The sequence below is a fragment of the Carcharhinus amblyrhynchos genome, chromosome 3 (genome assembly GCF_965287045.1).
Source record: "Carcharhinus amblyrhynchos chromosome 3, sCarAmb.v2.hapA, whole genome shotgun sequence".
NCBI lineage: Eukaryota > Metazoa > Chordata > Chondrichthyes > Carcharhiniformes > Carcharhinidae > Carcharhinus > Carcharhinus amblyrhynchos.
The window spans coordinates 126,707,831-126,730,577 of NC_137326.1; positions in this window are offsets into that span (position 1 = coordinate 126,707,831).

A 22,747-nucleotide genomic window follows, 5' to 3' on the forward strand; every position below is an offset into this window, starting at 1 on the left:
AGGGTCACATGGCCTATGTGACCAATCAGACCTCAGAGCATAGAATCATCCCATGATGAGAGAGGCTTTCCGGCAAAGAGACATTTTGGGAGTAATGAGGCTGCTGAACAATTTTTATTAATAAATTGTTTTTAGTGTTCATTAATGAAGCCTGTGAGTACAGCTTTCCATCTGGCAATGAGGATAAATTATCCTGATATTTCCTCTGGCACAACACCTTTGAATATTCTGTTTTAATCGAAGTCTGAAAAATATAGCACTCACCAAATGACTGCCTTTGGGTGAATAGATCCTTTTAACTCCTCCACAGAGGACTGGACACAATAGCTAAGCATTATCCAGCCAGTTCACTTCCCAGAATGGGCAGCGCCTGTCGTTCCTGTATTGAAACTAGACAAGACCATTCACATTTGCAGTGATTATAAGCTAACAGTTAACCAGGATGCCAAGCTGGATAAGTATCCAATCCCTAGAACTGAAGACCTGTATGCAAAGCTGTCCATCAGGATATGAGTCACGCGTACCAGCAACTCAAGTTAAGTGACACTTTCCGACGGAACATCATGATAAACATGTACAAAGGTACACGTTCCTCTTTTTTGGCATGTCTTCGGCATGTACAATATTCCAAAGGATAATGGAAAGTCTGCTACAGGGGCTACCACAGATTGTAGTATACCATGATGTTGTCCTTACAACTGTATCATCAGAGGCCAAGCATGCAGCAGAATCAGAAAAGGTGTTAAAGTGATTCCCCGAGGCTGGAGATAGCCTCAAAAAAGAGAAGTGCACCTTTCAAGCCACTGAGGTTATCCACCTAACGCACCTCGTCTTCCATGGGAATAAGCTCCATGGATGACGAGGTGACAAAGGAGATGCCTGCCCCTACAAGCACAAATTAATTCAAACCATTTTTGGGGATGGTAAACTATTATGGATTTTTTTTAACCAAACTTAGTGATGGTACTGGCCCCCTTGTATTCTGTTAAAGTCACACCATTGTTGGTCTTGGAAAGTTCCCGAGAGGGAAGCTTTCAACAGAGTAAAGCAATTGCTGCATTCCTCAAATCTGTCAATACACTTCAATTCACCTAAAAAACTGATATTGACCTATGACGCCTCCATTTGGTGCCAATGCCATGTTGTCTCATGAGAGAGAATGACAAGTCTATGGGCAGGATTTTACGGCCTCGCTTGACTGAGACTGGAAAATCTTGCCCAAGGTCAACGGCCTTTTCTGTTGCCCGCCCCTCACCCGCTTCGATTCTGTGGTGGGTGGGGCAGTAGAATTCCAGGGTATGTGTCAAGAACCCTCTTGGAGGCTGAGAAAGGCCACAGACATATTGAGAAGGAAGGACTATCAATAGACTTTGTCAAGAAATTCCACCAATATACTTACCATCATTTGTGACCACAAGCCTCTCGTGTCTGTTGAAAGTAGACAAGGCCATCCTGCTGATCGCCTTGGCAAGAATTCACTGATGGGCGTTATTCCATCTGCCAATGAATATATTTCAAGCTCTTAGCTATCTATCCTTGCAAGAAAGTATCATGATTTGATTTGATTTGATTTATTATTGTGACATGTATTAACGTACAGTGAAAAGTATTTTTTCTTGCGCAGTATACAGATAAAGCATACCATTCATAGAAAAGGAAAGTAGAGAGTGCAGAATGTAGTGTTACGGTCATAGCTAGGGTGTAGAGAAAGATCAATTTAATGCAAGGTAAGTCCATTCAAAAGTCTGACAGCAGCAGGGAAGAAGCCATGCTTGAGTTGGTTGGTACGTGACCTCACACTTTTGTACCTTTTTCCCGAAGAGAGGAAGTGGGAGAGGGTGCGTGGGGTCCTTAATTATACTGGCTGCTTTGCTGAGGCAGCAGGAATTGTAAACAGAGTCAATGGATGGGAGGCTAGTTGACATGATGGATTGGGCTACATTCACAACCTTTTGTCATTCCTTGTGATCTTTATGTGCTTCACAACCACAAGAAATCATCATGGTATTAAGTTTTTTAAAGCCAAATTTAGATGTGAATTATAATGTAGATGACAGAATCTTTTGGAACATTAACATGCAGAAGGATCTGGGCGTGCAGGTCCACGGTTCCCGAAAAGTGACAAGGTTGTTGGCCAAGTGATTAAGAAGGTGCATGGCATGCTTGTCTTCATTGGCCAGGGCATTGAGGACAAGAGTTGGGAAATCATGTTGCAGCTATATAAAACCTCGCTTAGGCCACATTGGAGTTTTGAGTGCAGTTCTGGTCACCCACATCAGATAGACATAGAAGCTTTGGAGAGAGTGCGAAGAAGGTTCACCAGAATGTTGCCTGGTCTTGAGGGCGTGAGGAGAGGTTGAATCAACTAGCATTGTTTTCACTGGAAAGATGGAGGCTGAGAGGAGACCTGATCGAGGTCTACCAAATTATAAGAAGCACAGGTGCATAAGGTGGATAGTCGGAGGCTTTTTCCCAGGATGGAAATGTCAATTACAAGGTGAGAGAGGAAAATTTAAAGGAGATGTGCAGGGGGGGATTTTCACGCAGAGAGTGGCGGGTGCCTGGAATGCGCTGCCAGAGAAGGTGGTGGAAGCAGGCACGTTGGCATCTGGATAGGTACATGAAAAGGGAGGGAATAGATGGATACAGACCAAGCAAGGGCAGAAAGTTTTTTTTGCAGTTTAATTCGGGCACCATGAACAGCATAGGCTTGGAGGGCTGAAGGGCCTGTTCCTGTGCTATACTTTTCTTTGTTCTGTATAATGTGACATGGGATGAATTACAGAGAGTGTTATGCTGACGGGAACAGTATACAACTCTAACTTTACTTATTTAGTATATTTTTAAAATTTATTTATTAGTGTCACAAGTAAGCTTACATTAACATTAACAGTGCAATGAAGTTACTGTAAAAAAACCCTCAGTTGCCACACTCTGGCACCTGTTCGGGTGCACCAAGGGAGAATTTAACATGGTCAATGCACCTAACCAGTATGTCTTTTGGACTATGGGAGGAGACTGGAGCACCCAGAGGAAATTCACACAGACCTCGAGAGAACGTGCAGATTCTGCAGTGACAGACACTGACCCAAGCCAGGAATCGAACCCGGGTCCCTGGCGCTGTGAGGTAGCACTGCGCCACTGCACCACCCCAAGTATGATACCTTTCGCAGAGATTCCTTAGCAATAAATGTCTAGCTGTACCTAAGAGCTTTTCCTGAGTACCCTGATCCAAACGCAGAAGCCGTCAGTAGCAGCCCCGCCTCTCCCAAGTACAATGAGTTTATTCCTTGCAAATCGAAATGTTTTCTAACCTGGAACAGCCAGTGACAAGAAAGGTCTTATTGTCACAACGCTACACTATACCTCCTTGAGGAGGGAAAAGCAAACAAATGTTTATAAACAAAATAATTGCACAGGAGAATTATTGTGCAGTTATCGATGCCAAATACTGTGTTAATAGGACCATTGTTCCTCATTTTATAACACAGAAGGCTTCAAACCTGTGCCCAGAGAATTTAATTTTATGCAGGAAGGGACAAAAATAAAGGTAATTTAATGCTTGCAATTAGCATTAGCTACTGGTTTGCTAATGCGTATTTTTGTATGTGTGTGAAAGTTGCCCTTTCCAGCTGTGATTCTAAGATTAGAAGATGACCCATACAGAGTAAATATTCACCTGCACTGCTACATCATTGCTGGGCCAGAATTTCAGAGCAGGCCTCCGTTTGAAGGATTATAGTGTTGTCACAAAGAACGATGCCCCAAACAGTGTTTGTTTGTCGGCTGCCGGATAGAGAAAAGCACTGGATTGAAAGCTAAGCATAAAAGCAAAAAGGCATAGTGATGCAGAAGCTGAGGAGGACCCAGTGGGGAATAGGTGTCCAGCTGATCCCTGCTAAATCCACAGCAACAGGCATAAGAATTAATCAGCAGGGGCTGCCCAGAAAAGCCTAAACAGATGAGGGTTGGAAAGGAAAGGGCTATGTACCTGAAATATGGGCATTTAATTAAACTTCAGTTGGACTTACTGCTTAAGAAACTACGATCGGTTCAGTATGTGAGATTTAATTTTTGGGGCGCCTTCCCCTTACTCCAGCTTACGTTGCTGGCCAAGGTTCAAAGGAATTATAAGTTCTAATGAGCAAAAACCCTCATTCACACTTCAGTTTTACGTGAGAAGTGTTCTTTTACATCCTGTTCTGGGGGGGAGGGGAGGGGAGGGAGAAATCTTTTCACAAACCGTGCTCAATTCAACTTGTTTGAGAAGTTTAGGGAAGTGGCTTTTCATTGTTGCTGACTAACATAAAGGTGGAGCACAGACAGCAGAAAAATCAACAGGGACCAGAGGTGGATTGGGGGAAAATTGTAAAATCCACCTTCTTAGAGAATATCATGCATCCTGAGGAAGTACATTAAAGGATGTTATCGTGAGGAATGTGTGATTCCTAACAGCACATTTACTTAGTGTGTGAGGGAACATTGGAAAGTATTGTACATGGAAAGGAATGTGGGGTATATCTGAAAATGGAGCATGAGAAAAATTACAGAGAATGTTCTACTGAAAGGGACAGTATGCAACTCTATTTAGTGTATGTTGACTACATTGAATGGGCGTATATTGCGGGATGTTACTGGTTGTAGTGGGTACACGATGGCCGGAATTCTCCAGAGCACAACCTCAGGCTAAAGGGACAAAACGGAGATGAGGAGAAATTTCTTCAGCCAGAGAGTGGCGAATCCGGGAAACTCTTTGCTGCAGAAGGCTGTGGAGGCCAGGTCATTGAGTGTCTTTAAAACAAATATGGCTTGGTTCTTGATCGATAACGGGGTGAGAGGTTGTGGGGAAAAGGCAGAACGGGGATGAGAAAAATATCAGCCATGATTGAATGGCGGCGCAGACTCGATGGGCCAAGTGGCCTAATTCTGCTCCAATGTCTTATGGGCTTTTGATTCATGCCAACGGGATTCTCTGTTCCCGCTGGCAACACATCCCACCTGCGTGTTTCCCTCTGACGTGAGCTGGCATCGCTGGGAATTCCTATTGATAGCAGCGGGACAAGAGAATCCCGCCATTAGCAAACAACGCGCCACTTCCTGACAGCAGCAAACACGCGGCTGGGAGGTTGGAAAATTCCGGGCGATATCGCTTGCAGAACTTTCACGAACGTTCATTGCTGGCATGTCAAGAGCAGGATCAGTCTGAACAGCCTGATCCAATGGCAATAGCCCTCTTTAATAGCCTTGCATCTCCCAAATTCACTCAATTTAAATTAATGGGCGGGAAACTGAAAATAAAATCAGGGAGTCAAGGGCAGCGGGCAGGAAAGCGGAGTTGAAACTGTAGATTGGCCTTGGTCGGATTAAATGGTGGCTCAGGCTCAATGGGCTATTCCTGCTTTTAATTCTTTATGGGTGGGATCTTCCAGCCGCGCTTGCCCCAGTGCCAGAAAATCCCGCCCCAGGTCAATGGGCCTTTGCATGATCAGCCTCCCACCCGCTACAGTTCCCACGGGGGGAGGAGACGGGACAGGAAAATTCCCCCCAATGCCCTTATGTTCCCAGCAGATGTGGATTCCATATTCCACATGTTCCTGACTATGATCCACCCAACTCCAACGTATAGTTTATTTCAGGAAGAAATCAGAATCTTTTGGACAAAAAGTGAAAAAGTGGCTGAAAAAGCATTTGCCAAAAAAAAACAAAAGCTGCTGTCTACCAATATACATGATATGTATCTGAAAACACTGAACTGCTGTCAATGACATTGGTACAAGAAGCTAATCCTGCCAATTAGCTAATAAATGTTAATCACATTTTGTTTTACTGCCAGTGGGCTATAAATTCAACATTGCTCAATGGAAAGGAAAATTGAGTAAATGTTGTCACTGGATTTTGTCCTCCAATGAGGAATCAGTTGGTCATTAAAAATCAAAATTAGCTAAGGGGCATAAACAGAGGAATTCCAACATCACAGATTAGAATTGGTCCTGTATGGATAAGGCAGGTCTTTCCGTCCATGTTATCTTATCAATCCAGTTTGGATTTTTTTCATTTCATCTTACAGTGCTTTTAAATCTAGGCAGTCACCTCTTAGGCACTTTGGGTTCAGATTCACAGAGTGGGGGGCATTGTGGGCCAGTGCAAGTGGGGATGGCTGGAGTATAAATTAATGGAGGATCAGACTGGCACAAAGAACGGAAAGACTGTGGCAAGGTCAATAAAGAATTAGGTGGGAAGGATTTGGAAAGCTCGTGGTCAGGAAACATGGCAACCTGGTGAAGGAAATGCCCGAGAGAAACACAGCTGACGAACAAAGAACACTTTACAAAATGTTTTTTTTTTCATTCGTGGGACACGGGCATCACTGGCTGGCCAGCATTTATTGCGCATCCCTAGCTGCCCTTGGAGGGCAGTTGAGAATCAACCACATTGCCGCAGTTCTGGAATCACATGTAGTCCAGACCAAGCAGATTTCCTTCACTAAACGACATTAGTGAACCAAATGAGTTTTTTCCGACAATGGTTTCATGGTCATCAGTAGATTCTAAATTCCAGATTTTTTTTAAATTGAATTCAAATTCCACCATCTGCTGTGTTGGGATTTGAACCCTGGTCCCCAGAACATTAGCTGAGTTTATGGATTAATAGTCTAGCAATAATATCACTAGGCCAAATTAATATATATACCCAAACCATACGGTCAGACCCCCAGCTGCCGCCAGATGTTACTTGTAGGCTTATAGTGTCTCTATCCTTCCTCAAAAACCACCAACATTCGTGATCATTCTTCTCTACTTGGCCTCTACTGCTTGCCTACCTGTCTTGTATCTTGCTGACCATAACAAGATGGACTTGTCAATATGGCTTGACCAAAGCACTGTACAACTTGATTGTGATTTTCTTGAGGTTTTGTATTTAGCTCCCTTGGCAATGAGCTCCTAACCCGGTGTAACTTATCTAATAAACACTCATTTCCTTTTGTACAGGTCTGCCTGGCACAGGATGAATGGGTTAGTCACTTCAGAAAAGTTCCAACATTTGGGCCATCCACATGTGATAGAGATTCCATCTGTGCAATTTGAGACAGCGAGTCGATATCAAGGCAGAAAGAAGCTGGCCCATAGACCAGATTGTCAAGGTTGGGGGCAACCTGTTTGAGTTGGACAAGTCATGCAGAAAAATCTTGCCCTTGCTAAGACCCACCAAAAAAGCTAATATGGCTGTATTGCCAGGCACTGACACTAATAGGGTGGGTCAGTCATAGAATCCCTACAGTGCACAAGGAGGCCATTTGGTCCATCAATCCCACTGACCACAATCCCACCCAGACCCTCTTCCTACAACCCCACATATTTACCCTGCTAATCCCCCGGACACCAGGGTCACTTTAGCATTTCCAGTTAACCTAACCATTTATTTACCTAGTCCACGTTGGTTCAGCTGGCATGGAGCTGACCATGGGTTGTATGCAGTGGTTCTGGGAAAATGCAAGGAGGCAGGTTATTAACTGAAAATAACCGATCAATCACATAGAGGTCAGCACATCGCACACCCTTTTCTGGGAGTAAGATTTCCATTTAAGATGTTTGAAAGCAGCTAAACCAAAAGTAAGTGCAATTAATATTGCAATTTCACCCAGTCTTAAACAAAGTTCAGGAAACATTGCACTGGGAGGTGGGTCTGCCTACTGTTAAGAAGTCAAGAAATTGTGTTATTTTTCTTTTGGAAATATTATTGTCATATTTCTGGGAGACAGGCTGTTGGGATTGTGGTTATGGGCTTTGAAATAAGAGACAGGGTGACTGCAAAAGTTAATGAACTAAGAGGAACTTAAATCAGAATGTTAGATAATAACATAGACATAGATGGGACATAGCTAAGCTGCAGAGCTGGGCTGACAGGTGGCAAATGGAATTTAATGTGGAGAAGTGTGAGGTGATTCACTTTGGTAAGAGTAACAGGAGTACAGAATATAGGGCTAATGGAAGGACTCTTGGTAGTGTCGCCGAGCAGAGAGATCTCGGTGTATATGTGCATAGATCCCTGAAAGTTGGCACCCAGGTTGATAAGGTTGTTAAGAAGGCATACGGTGTGTTAGCTTTTATTGGTAGAGGGATTGAATTTCTGAGCCGTGAGATCATGTTGCAACTGTACAAAACTCTGGTGCTGCCGCACTTGGAGTATTGCGTACAGTTCTGGTCGCCGCATTGTAAGGAAGATGTGGAAGCATTGGAAAGGGTGCACAGGAGGTTTACCAGGATGTTGCCTGGTATGGTGGGAAGGTCTTATGAGGAAAGGCTGAGGGACTTGAGGTTATTTTCGTTAGGGAGAAGAAGGTTAAGAGATGACTTAATACAGGCATACAAGATGATCAGAGGGTTAGATAGGGTGGACAGTGAGAGCCTTTTTTCTCAGATGGTGATGGCTAACACGAGGGGATATAGTTTTAAATTGAGGGGTGGTAATTATAGGACGGATGTCAGAGGTAGGTTCTTTACTCAAAGGGTAGTAAGGTCGTGGAATGCCCTGCCTGCAGCTGTTGTGGACTCGCCAGCTATAAGGGTGTTCACATGGTCGGTGGATATGGATAATATTGGAATAGTTTAGGTTAGAGGGTCATTAGATTCGTTCCACTGGTCGGCGCAACATCAAGGGCCAAAGGGCCTGTACTGCACTGTAATGTTCTCTGTATAACTGGAGTAGTTTTTAAAGTGGGTTGTTTAGTTCCAAAGAAGGATGTATATAGTTTGTAAAATGTGTAAGTAAGTCAGGTAAGGATCGGTTAAGTTTACTTTTTTTTTAAAAGCCTAAGAGCTAGAGTAAAGAAAGGAATTTAATCCTGGGAAGAAAACACTTCTGAAAAGACTGATTTAAATAATAGTGAGGTCAAATGGAAGGAACACAGTTAAGGAAACAGTGAAGCCTATGTGAGGGGAGCTGCGTTAGGTCTCCCAGAAAACAATAGGATAGTTGGTCTGAACTCAGGATGCCAGGCCTGGAAAACTAGTTGCTGTCAGCCTCAGAGAACACTGTAAAAGAAAAAGTGCACTGTACATTAAACATTTCTGGAATAAGGACACATGACAAACAAAAAAGGGGAAAGTTAGCTCTAAGTAGAGTATGATGTGGAGATGCCAGAGTTGGTGGGCACGGTAAGACGTCTCACAACACCAGGTTAGTCCAAAAGGTTTATTTGGAATTATTTGACTTACTTGATGAAGGAGCAGCACTCCAAAAGTGTGTGATTTCAAATAAACCTGTTGAACTTTACCCTGGTGTTGTGAGACTTCTTACGAAGTAGGATAGTTTAAGGTAAGATCTTTTGGAACTGTTTTGCTGTACAGTTTACAGAGTTTACTGTGCGAATCCATTCTTGTCTTAAAGTGTAATTTTTAAAAAATAAACATTCACTATAGCATCATCACACATAGTCAGGGACATTATTTACTGAGTTCAGAACTAGTCCTCATACTATACAAATGGCAACAACCATTTTGGCAGCTGATTCAAGTTTCCCTTTGAGATTGAGACAGCTCAGCATTTACTATCAGTTGTGCCATAACACCATAAAATGTTCCACATCCCTGGATCAAATTAATCATCTGCAAATAATACTCATTTGAAGACCTTCAAGAAAGCTTTTAAATTTAAACTTCTTTTTAGGTGCAATGCTACCAAAATGCCTATTAAATCTATTAAAGATTTTAAATATCAAAAATACTTAATTTGCTAAGAAACTGACTACTATATTAATGAAACTAGCAAATGGTTATTTAAAATTGAGTTCCTACATGGGTTGTCAACTAAATATTGATTTAAAACTTTGTAATTAAACCACTTTATCACTCTGAAAGAATTTATTGGTGGTTCAGGACTTGAGAGAGTTGCAAAGAGAAGAACAATTTACACACCATAAGAAGAGAGTGCCGATTGGTTGGCAAGTGGACTTTATTTAGTGGAGGCATTGTCACGGAGAATGCACCAGTTAACTGGTGACTGACAGTTAACTGCCCAGCTTTGTTTAAATTTAAACCAGGCAGGTTGATTCTGAGTGGTCAAGGGAAATGAACCAGAAAATGGTTGTTGCCTGTTCTGTTTAGCTGAAACAGGCACAATGGATTGATATATGGAGCTTCAAGCTGAATAAATACTTCACATTGCGAGCCTGACTGATCATCTTAAATTGGTTGTCAGCGTAATTCTTAGCACACTCGGCACTGTTTAGCAAATGTCGTCCAATCACATGCAACTTACAAATTGGTGTTCTCTTTAAATCCGGTATTGGTGCAAATTGCCTTGATGAGCGCAAGATGAAAAGGTTCAAGAATTCTTTTTTCAGCCACACATCAGGAATATTATTTAATGTAAGGAAGGCCAAAAAAAGCTTCTAAAGAATTGTCTGACTGCATTATTTAGTTCATAGAACAAAGAACAAAGAACAGTAACGCATAAGAACAGGCCTTTCAGTCCACCAAGTGTGTGCTGACACAGATGCCTCTCTAATCTAACATTTTCTTGCCTCTATGAGGTTCATATCCCTCTATTCGCTGCTTATTCATGTATCTATCCAGATGCTTTTTGAACATTGTTATAGAATATAGTTCTACCACCACCTCCGGTACCAAGTTCCACTCATTTACCATCCTCTGTGCAAAAAACTTGCCCTTTACATCCCTTTTAAATTTTCCCCCTCTCACTGTCAATCTATGCCCCAAAGTAATTGACCTTTTGACCCTGGGAAAAAGACTCTGACTATTCACTCTATCCAAGCCTGTAGTAACCTTGTAAACCTCTATCAGGGCCCCTCCCCCCACCCGCCCATTCCCCCACCCCCACCATCCTCCGACTCTCCAGTGAAAACAATCAAAGTTCATTCAACCTTTCTTCATAGGCCATGTCCTCCAAACCAGGCAACATCCTGGTCAATCTTTTCTGCACTCTTTCCAATGCATCAACGTCCTGCCGATAGTTTGGTGACCAGAATTGTACACAAAAAACTCCAAGTGAAGCCTACCAAAGCCTTATATAGCTGCAACATGATTTCCAATTCCTATACTCTATACCCCAATTGATGAAGGCTAGCCTTCTTGAACAACTTGTCCATCGGAGTTGATACTTTAGGGAACTGTGGGTCTGCACGCCTAGATCCTTCTGTGTGGTAATATTTCTAAGGGCTTTACCTTTTACCATGTACTTTCCTGCTTCAGTAGACTTTCCAAATTGCAGCACCTCACATTTGTCTTTGTGATTATGCAAATACATTTGAGCAATAACATGAACCACATATTCACTTTGGAAAACTAGAGCAATTATGAGCACAATGTATGTCCAGATTAATAATTACTTCTAAAGTGGAAACACTACCAGCATGGTCATTGATTGGATTGAGCACAACACAACTTAGGAACTGTTGACTTCTGCGATCAAATATCCAATAAATCCCCCAGCACAAATTCCTGCACCAATGGGCAGTGCAGTGGCACGGTGGTTAGCATTGCTGCCTGATAGCATGAGGGACCTGGGTTCGATTTCCAACTGGGGTCACTCTGTGCAGAGTCTGCACATTCTCCATGTGTCTGCGAGGGTTTTCTCCGGGGTGCTCCAGTTTCCTCCCACAGTCCACAAAATGGGCTGATTAGGTGCATTGGCTGTGCTAAATTCTCCCTCAATGCTCCTGAATGGCTCCTGAGTGTGGTGACTAGGGAATTCTCACAGTAAACTTAATTGCATGTTTGGGGGTGGGGGAGAGAAGGGGAGGAGGCCACGAGGCTGCTGCTGTCCGAGGGGTACCAATCAGTCAGTGTGTGTGAGTGAGAGAGAAAGAAATAAAGGGGGGCATGGTGACTCAGTGGTTAGCACTGCTGCCTCACAGCTCCAGGGACCTGGGTTCAGTTCCCAGCTTGGGTCACTGTCTGTCTGGAGTTTGCACATTCTCTGCGTGGGTTTCCTCTGGGTGGTCCGGTTTCCTCTCACATTCCAAAGATGTGTGGGTCAGATACATGGACCATGCTAAATGGCTTCTCAGTGTCCTGAGAGGCATAGGTTAGAGGAATTTGTGGGTAAATATGTGGGGTTATGGGGACAGGGCCTGGGTGGGATTGTTGTCAGTGCAGACTCGATGGACCGAATGGCCTCCTTCTGCACTGTAGGAATTCTATGATTCTAATGCAAGTCTATTTGTGACACTAATAAATAAACATAAGATTTACCAAACCTATTTAAAATCTAAGGAAAGAACAGGCAAGTGGCATTCTGCACGAGATCGGATGACGTGGGCAGTAATCCTGCTATAGTAATCTGAGCATTCATGCTGCCACAGTGCATTAATGAAGAACATAATTACACCTAAATTCAACATGATGATGAGGTATGATCGTAATCTGCAGGTCATCTTGTGCAATTTGAAGGAGCATCCAGTGATTTCAGGGAGCCATGTCATCAGTCCACAGTCGGAGCATCCCACAGAGTTGACCATTCTGCAAAGACCAGCAACATCACTTTAGTAAATTAATTCTGAGTCTCCGACCCTGTCAGCTTATGCCTTCGGGCCACTCAAGTCATTGGCTGAGACATTCCATTTTGGATAAAGCCAGCTGAACCATGTATGTCTGAGCCGTTATACATGGCAATGAACAACGCGTGCTGACAGATCCCAGACTCTGGCTGCAAAGTCCACCAGTCTAACGACATCAGTTTCTCCCGGTTGCAAAATATCACTGGCACGCTTAAACCCACCAATGAAAAAAATAACTGCTAATGAGGGAACAGATGTAACACTCCATCCGGAGGGAGAAGAGAGGATTAACAGGGAAACTTTCTGGCAAGACTCAGAATAAACCTTGCGCAGCACACATAAGAAAGGAAGTTTTAGATATTTTATCTCATGAGCTGTACCCTTAATTACAGTCGAGTTATTTCCAGATAGTTTTCTCCAAGCACAATACAATCATTGCAACTAATCTTCAATGCAAAACCTGGGTCAAAGGTCCTTATGCTCCGCCAATAATAAGCACCCATCCTGAAGCTGGACATGGTGCGATGTTCAGTCTCCGTGAGGTACCGGCATTTTGTGTTCCCGTTGGTTCTCGAAGGAAACTTAAGATAAAATTAATGACATATCGAAGGTGGTGGCTGAGTGCAAAGTGGATGTCTGAGGGCTTCATAGTCACGCACCGTTCATAACTCCTCAGAGACTGAAAGATGCTGTGCCCATATACAGCAAGTCCTGGGCAGGATTCAGGTCTTGGCTGATAAATGGCAAGGTTGTGCCACACAAGTGCCAGGAAATGTCCACCTTGAACACTGTGGAGATGCCGGCGTTCATTTGGAGTGGGCACAGGAAGAAGTCTCACAACACCAGGTTAAAATCCAACAGGTTTACGTAGAATCGTGAGCTCTCGGAGCACTGCTGTGCTCTGAAAGCTCGTGATTCCAAATAAATCTGATGGACTTTAACCTGGTGTTGTTAAACTTCTTACCGTGCCCACCTCCAATGAGAGAGAATCCAAACACCCCCTCCCCTTGGTTGTTCAATGGCATTATCATCACTGATCCCCTCCCACTATCAATGTCCTGGGGGGTTAACATTGATGAGAACCTGAACTGGAAGAGCCATATTAAAAACTGTGGCTGCAACAGCAGATCAGAGGATGGGAATTCTGACGCGAGTAACTCACCTCCTGTCTCCCCAAAGCCTGTCCATCATCTATAAGGCACAAGACAGGAGCGTGATGAAATTTTCTCCACTTGCCTGGGTTAATGCAGCTCCAGTAACACTCGAAACTCAACACCATCCCGGACAAAGCAGTTCGCTTGATGGACAACACATTCACCAGCTGAACAATTCATTCCCCCCGGCACTGATGCACAGTGGCAGCAGCGTGTGCGCAAGGCGCTCTACAGCAACTCATTAAGACCAGATCAACAGCCACTGCCTTCCAAACCCATGACTTCTACCACCTTGAAAGATGGTCGATGCATAGGAACACCACTGCCTTTAAGCATGGCTCCAATTCATTCACCACCCTGACTTGGAAATATATTGCCGTTTCTTCACTGTCACTTGGTCAACGTCCTGGAACGCCCTCCCTAACAGCACTGTGGGTGTACCTACACCACACGGACAGCAGCGGTTCAAGAAGGCAGCTGACCGCCACCTTTTCACAGGTAATTAGGGATGACAATAAATGCTGTGTCAACTGGCAATGTTCAAACTCAATGAAAATAATTTTTTAAGCAAAGGACAGGGAACAGGTGACCAATTCACTGTCAGGAAGGTATGATAATATTGTAGCAATATAAGAAATATTATGATCAGGCTGCCTGCCTTCATTGAACAGATATATCTTTAACCCAAGAAACAGGTATCTGGGACTCCAGGTAAAGTTAAAGAAGTCAATCCACCCCATGCCTATTGTTACATTTCAGGAGAGACCAATACATTTTTAAAAAGAGTTGAATTTCCCAGAAAGAATTGCAGGGCAAAATTTCACATTTTCAGATTTACTGTAACAAACAAACTAAAATCAATAGAGATCAAACATTATTTAATAGACAACTCATATATCAAATGAAAGAAAAGGTGCTTCTGCATTAACTAATTGGTAGTCTTTGGCATGGCGACACAGTGGTTAGCACTACTGCTTCACAAAGCTAGGGACCCAGGTTCGATTCCCAGCTTGGGTCACTGTCTGTGCGGAGTCTGCATGTTCTCCTTGTGTCTGCATGGGTTTCTTCCAGGTGGTCCGGTTTCCTCGCACAGTCAAAAAGACATGCTGGCTAGATGTATTGGCCATACTAAGTTTTCTCTCGGCGTACCCGAACAGGAGCCAGAGTGTGGAATTTTCACAGTAACTTTATTGCAGTGTTAATGTAAGCCTACTTGTGACACTAATAAATAAATTTTAAACTTTCAACTCCTTTTGCTGGCAACTATCCCAGGTCACTTACAACTTGCACCAGGTTTGTTTCCCCAGCTATAACAGGTTGAATCTTGCAATGTTCTTTGAAAATCATTCCCTTTCACCAAATATTTCAGTGCTGACTTTCACCAGCATTGCCCTCCATATTGACACCCAGTTCCTTAAATTCCCACAAGTCCAGTTAGTCCAATTCTCTTCCTTCCAAACAGAAAACCACCTTTTACAAGATTTCTCCTCAGTTATTAATACAAAATCATTTCACCCTCCTGGTTGGCACGGTGGCACAGTGGTTAGCACTGCTGCCACACAGCGCTAGGGGCCCAGGCTCAATTCCGACCTCAGGTTACTCTCCGTGTGGAGTTTGCACATTCTCCTGTTGTCTGCGTGGGTTTCCTCTGGGTGCTCTGGTTTCACCCCAAAGATTTGTTTATTGGCCATGATAAGTTGTCTCTCAACGTGATGGGGATTAGCAGGGTAAATGTGTGGGGTTAAGGAGATGGGGCCTGGGTGGAATTGCTGTTGGTACAGGCTCATTGGGCCGAATGGCCTCCTTCTACATTGTAGAAATTCTATGATTCTATGATTCACAACAGTTGGTGCTCCTTCTGTCTCCCTACTTCTCTCTCTATCTCTCTATGTATCGACTTTGATGTGTCCAAAAAGCGACTATTCCTCTTATTGTGCCAAAGTGTGAAAACCGTCACTTATGGTGGAATTTTCTGCTTCTGACAGAGGCAGAAATTGTGGCAGGCAGAGATACAAAATTTGGTGTGGTAGAGAAAGGCCACTTCTCAGCAGTGATCCATTAGTTTGGAATTTTATACTCTCCAGCTAAGTTGTGATTACAAAAAGCACATCCTGCATACTTGTGCAAAGTATTCAAGGAGTTCGCACAACTCACACCTTCTGAGACACTCCCAGGGGGCATAGATATTTGAGAGAACTTGGTGCTAAGAGATTTGTCTCCTTGGTAATATAGAATAGCCCCTAAAACATGACCAATGATACACATTCATTACCAACAGGGTGCACCAGAGGAGAGATACAATGCTGCATATTCAGTCACTAAGCAGATCATTGGGTTATTGGAAATGTGTTTCAGATATTTAGATAGCTTATGTGGCATTGTGCAGTACTCCCCACTGACTGTGTCCCTCATCATCATTGTTTGCCACATCCTACACAACCTAGTGCTGCAAAGGGGGAAAATCTGTTGCTGTTGTAAGATATGGAGGAGTTAGTTGTCTCCTCAGAAGAAGAGGACATTGAAGAGGATGTATCTGAAGAGGATGAGGATTCCGGCAAGCACATAAGGATGCCATTGTGCAGGCATGACATGGCAGACATAGCTACAAGATTCCAGGAGGAATAAAGAGAAGACAAGTTGTTATGAATGCAGTTCTCTTCAGGCTTCAGAGCAGGGACACAACAACAACTTCGGCATCATCTTCTGCATATCACAATAGGTCACCAACCTCACAGTGATCACTGAGGAAGCACAGGTCACCTTCAACCCTAACAATGCAATCATCCTTAGGAGTTGCAGTGGCTGAGGGACCATGTGGCCATTGCAGAATTTGCTCAGCGTTCCACAAGCACACATGGTTAAGTAACTAGGACTAGGGCAGTCCTTTCAACCGTGGCACCAACAAGTCAGTGGCTGTGGTATCCGTCAAAAGGCTGAAGTGCTGTTGCACACATGGATACACTCATGCCAGTATGATAACAGCTTAGCAAAGCTGCCCTAGGAACAAAAACATTCATTAATGGTTAGCACTTGGCCATCTCAAGAGGGTGGTACATCTGGAAAGCACTATCTTTCCAAATGCTAGCTCTCATGCGTGATTAATGCAAAGACTGTATCTTGATACAGAGCCCAAAGCTGCTGTAGGGACACAGTGACATGCTACTTGACAGCATGCACCCAAAGCTATGAATTATGATAGCATTGCCTTCATAGAAAGTGGTTCAGCAGGACCATTGTGTGACTATTGACACATTCTCATCATCCTGCACTCATTGGAAGTCTACGTCCTGCATTGCTTTGGCATTTGGCTCAGTCAAGTTTGACACAGCAGTCAATGATAGCTCATCATTTTTATAGATACTGCTAAGCACGTGGGAGATATGCCAGAGAATCATTTTCATAGCAGTACACCTCAGGCACAAAATGCTTCGACTTCTGGAAGAGACAGTTTGTGGATTAAAAAGAAATTATCCTGACAACTATAGTTACATAGCCTTCAACTCAACTGCTGGAATCTAAAGGAACTTGGAAATAATCTCAACACAGCCACAGTGACCAGCCAATGACTCAGAAACAGGGAACTCTCAATTTTTAAAAAATCTTTCAGCATCGAACTATTGGCTCAGAAAGTAACTTCCTAGGATATAACCTGTAAATTTACTTTTTCAACATTTTTATATCTTTGGGTGGATTTTTAATTCAATAAAAAATGAACCCTTTTTGTTTGAAAGCTCAAAAAAGCCTGCCAGACTTGTTACTTTTCAATCCTTTGCAATCAGTATGTATACAGGACTGTTCATGCCAGCTCAACAAGTTTGGTTTAGTTTTTGGGAAAGTGTAACATACTTACAGCTGACACAAACTGTGCACATCAACTCCGCATTTTGTTCCAATCTACCTCCATCTTTGTCCATCTTGATGAGATAGGAAACCATATCTCCATGCAACCATTGTTCCAATACACTTTCTGTCTCTGCTGGAGAGGTAGGCTAATAGAAATGCAAATACCATGGCCAGTATATTTTAGCGGTATATTTTGAAGTGGTTCTTGGCATCCTCAGGTGCGAAATTCCAGAGAAGGGTGTTGTGGCATCTCTGAACAGGTCAACTTGCAATACCAAATATCAGGTGACTTATGGCAGCCATCTTTAGTCAGTATATTTTCTTGTCTTTTAAAATGTCATTTCTAGACAGTTCACTACATTTTTGGACAGCTGGTAAAATTACAGATGAATGTTGCTCATGCACACGTCATATCATCGTAAAACCCCATAGGAATAGAGAAGGGATTATTAAAAATTTATCTCTTTAGGCTCTGTCTTACCACAATTGTGTGCCACACACACTGAAAATGGAGAGACTAATAAGACAACAGGCTGGCTATGTGATTTGCAAGCATTGGTAGTTGAAAGAAAAGCCCCCAAACATATTGCCCATGTAAAAGTCAACCTTTAAACTTTGGCCTAAAAAGGTCATAGAAATTTAACTTTTGCATGAGCCCAATAAATAGGCAGGTAAGCAGATTGGTAGGTAGGGAGTGATGTAGGTAGTCAATAGGGAGGGTGGGAGGGATGGTGGTCAGTGGGTCAGTAGCTGGGGGGGTACATAGGGAGGGAAGGAGTGAGGTAGGTGGGTCAGTAGGGAGGGAGGGTGGTCGGTGGGTGAGCAGGTAGGCAGGCAAATAGAGTGGGAGGGAGAGAGGTGGATTGGTGGATAGGGAGGTAGGTAGGGAGGGAGTGAGGTAAGTGGGTCAGCAGGGAGGGAGGGTGGTAGGTTGACCAGTAGGGAGGGAGGCAAATAGAGAGGGAGGGAGGTAGGTGGGTCAGTGAATGGTGAGGTAGGTAGGGATGGAGTGGTAGGTTGGAAGGTAGGTAGGGCAGGAGGTAGCTAGGTAATGAGGGAGATGCCTTCATTTTATATGTGTTCCTTTACTTTCTCCATAATTTAAACAGCCGCACAGAATTTCCTCAACATTCAGCTACTCTGCAAACACAAGAGGTTCCTTCGTTTGTAACTTTCCTGGAAGCCGTTCTGTCTCCTTTGCTTTCTTGCAGTCCAGGGCTTTCTCAAATCTTCACTCCAACTCCTAAGCTCTATGGGCTGAACTTTAGGGTGGTAAGTGCTTGGTGCTCAGTGGCAAACACATTCCCATCGACTCTGACAGATCCTCTGCCATTTCAAAGCCCTCAAGCATGACGCACACATGCTTGTTGGGCTTCTCCATTCTCAACCCATGGCTGTGCCCTGCCTCAGTGAACCCTGGCTTCTGGGAGCACATCTGGTCTAGCTGGAGCTTCCTTCACCACGACTCCTGGAGCACCCCACCTTTGGCTGACCGAGCAGATCTGTGTCTGTCCTCCAGCCTCCACAATATTCAGAGTTAGTGGCTGTTTCCCTCCAGGTGCGGGTTCAGGACCAGACATCTGCTTTCCAGCCTCATTCATACCGCAGGAAGGGCAGCCAAATTGTAAATCCTGTTTTCAGTGAGCAACCCTTCCCCCTAGCGGATAAAATTAGAAAAGCATTCCATTTTCCTTAGGCGACTCCTTCGTCTGAAACATGCCAGCAAGAAAAGAAAGCAAAAACCCCCTTTAAAGAAAGAACTTAATTGCTCCCTTTCATTTATCAGCCAGCAATGTATTCCAATCAAATTATTTTAAACTGCACACATAGATGTTGTGAATAGGCCAGGTGAGAGTTTCAGCCGTCTATTCATAATATTCACAGATGGTGCACCATTGAAGAAATATCTTTAGAAATGAAATGAATAACAATAGCCATGGTTATTTACACGCTGCCAAATTCTAATGTGGACAGAGGCAGATATTTATTGAATTCATGACCTGACCCGAAAAAGAAGGAAATGGCAGAATTACATCTCCCCACTCCCACTTTCCCCCAGCCCACAGCCAGTCCCCCAATGGCTAGAGGTGGCGTAGTGGTTACTGTCGCTGACCTAATAATCCAGAGATCCAGGGCGATGCTCTACAGACCCCGGTTCAAAATCCAGCTGATGACGAAAGTTGAATTCATTAAAAATCTGGAATTAAAAGACCATGAAACTATTGTAAAAACCCATCAGATTCACTACCATCTTTTAGTGAAGGAAGTTTGCCACCCTTACCTGGTCTGGCCTACACGTGAAACCAGAACCACAGCAATGTGTTTAATTCTTAACTGCCCTCAAGGATGGGCAATAAATACTGGCCCAGCCAGCGACACCCACATCCCATGACCAAATTAAGGAAAATCTCCATTCTAACACTACCATAGATCTTGTTGGTTCCATCTTTACCATGTTTGGCATGGGAATTGCTCGATAAGAAAAAGTCCAGGTCCACCTTACTCACCTTCTCCCTTTTACACTGGGCCTGGACATGACACAGGGAAAATCCCAGCACTGGAGACTTTTAGAAACTACAGGTTGAAAGTCATGTTTTTCCACCTATACATGCTGCACTTTTACATCAAATCTCTACAGTGAAGAGAGAGACCGTTCAGCCCATCGAGGATGCACTGACAAAAATCACACCAGACCCATCTCCTATAACTCTATGTATTTACCCTGACAGTAAGTGGCAATTTAACATGGCCAATCAACCTAATCCACACATTTTTGGACTGTGGGAGGAAACCGGAGCACACGGGGAAAACCCACACAGACATGGGGAGAACGTGCAAACAGACAGTCACCAAGACCAGAATTAAACCCAGCGTGGGCCCCTGACGTGGTGAAGTAGTAATACTAACCACTGTGCCACCATGCCAACCCTTGTTACCTTCATGTCTCAGATATTGATCCATGTCCCAAAATATTGTTTTCTGAAATAAATTTATCTAATTTGCATCTGAATGAATCAATCTTCACTACTTCCAACTCCTTGTCCATTCCAAACATTGACCACTGCCTTACTGATATATTGGGCACAAAATTGACAGGAGTGTTTTGCCAACAGCTTTGAGACTCTGCCCCATGTTATTTTCCATAGAAGTTTTCTGCCAGGCAGGTTAAGTTAAATAACCTTCATTAATTCTGCAGTGTAGTTTGGAATTTACTCTTGTTTAAGATCACTCCCTTTGGCTTAACTGATTTGAACAAGATAAAACAACTTGGCATGGTCTGCATTATCTAGTCTCTTTAGAATCCTAAAATCAACAATCATGTCACCTCTCGGCCTTCCTGTTTCCTGTGAGAACAAGTTTAATTTACACAAGCACTACTTATAATGCAAACCCTCAACATCTTTCAGTCATTCTGTATTGTTTCAAAGCTTCTTGCACCGAGCTGGTCAGAGCTGTACGCAATGTACAAGTGCACAACTGAACAAGCGTGACCAAACCAATAAGAGTTAAGGTGCGCTGTGCCTTTTCATCCTTCTCATCTGTTGACAGAGGTGAGTGTGCCATCCCCTTCCAATGCCTTTCCACCATTGACTAGCTGGATGAGACTGCATTCAACTGGTTCCATTCTTACTTGTCTTATCATAGCCAAATTCACTTACAGTGGTATCTCTTCTTGCTCCCCTATTGTTGCCTCTGGTATCTTCTAAAGATCTATACTTGGTTCCCTCCTATTTCTCATCTCCAAGCAGTTCCCTGAGAGATCATCTGAAAGTGGTCAGCACTGCTGCCTCACAGCGCCAGGGACCCGGGTTCAATTCCGCCCTTGGGTGGCTGTCTATATGGAGTCTGCATGTTGTCCCTGTGTCTGCATGGGTTTCTTCTGGGTGCTCTGGTTTCCTCCCACAGTCCAAAGATGTGAGGGTTAGGTTGACTGGCCATGCTAAATTGCCCCTTAGTGTCAGGGGGTTTTGCAGGGTAAATATGTGAGGTTTTGGGTTAGGGCCCGGGTGAGATTGTGATTGGTGCAGATTCGATGGGCCTTCTGCACTGTAGGAATTCTATGAAAGCACAGCTTTAGTTTTCACATATATACTGACAACAACCAACTCAATCCCACTAGCACCTTTCTTGACTCTTCCACCGTTGCTGTTTAACCAACAACTCAGTATTGGGTGAGCAAACATTTCCTCCATTTAAGTATTAGGAAGGCTTGAATCATTGTGTCACACTGTTCCCTAGCTAGGTGATATTCTTCTCGCTAGCTGTCATCTGAGATTTTACCCATTTGTTTGGAATCTCAGAGTCATTTTTAATCCTGAGATGAGATTGTTACCTCCAGAATTGACTATTCCAACATACTCCTGACTAGCATCTACCTTCCGTAAATTTAAGATTACGAGTAATTCTGTTGTCCATGTCCTTACTTGGATCAAGTCCCATTCATCCATCAATACCTGCCCTCCCTGATGTACACTGGCTCCCTGTTAATTAGCAACACACCAATTTTAAAATTCTAACACTTGTCTTGAAATACCTTCCAGGGCTTTGTCCCTTTCTATCTCTGTAATATACAAAAGGAACTAGAAAAGGTTATGAATGTAGCCCAATCCATCATGTGAACCAGCCTCCCATCCATTAACTCTGCCTACACTTCCTGCTGCCTCGGCAAAGCAGCCAGCACAATTAAGGATCCCACACACCCTGGACATTTTCTCTTCCACCTTCTTCCGTTGGGAAAAAGATACAAAAGTTTGGGGTCACATACCAACTCAGACTTTTGAATGGATTTACGTTGCATTAAGTTGATCTTTCTCTACACCCTAGCTATGACTGTAACATTACATTCTGCACTCTATTGTTTCCTTCTCTATGAACGGAATGCTTTGTCTGTATTGTGTGCAAGAAACAATACTTTTCACTGTATGTTAATACATGCGACAATAATAAATCAAATCAAATCTCCTCCAGTCCCACAAGCCTCTAGAATATCTGCTCTCCTCTAATTCTGGCCTTTTGAGCATCCTGATTTTAATTATTCAAAAATTGGTGATTGTACTTTCAATTGTGAAGGTCTTACATTCTGGAGTCCCCTCCCTGGAGGAACTTCTTCGCACAAAGGATTATGAATGTGTGGAATTCCCTGCCCAGTGAAGCAGCTGAAGCTACCTCATTGAATGTTTTTAAGGCAAGGATAGATACAATTTTGAACAGTAATGGAATTAAGGGCTGTGGT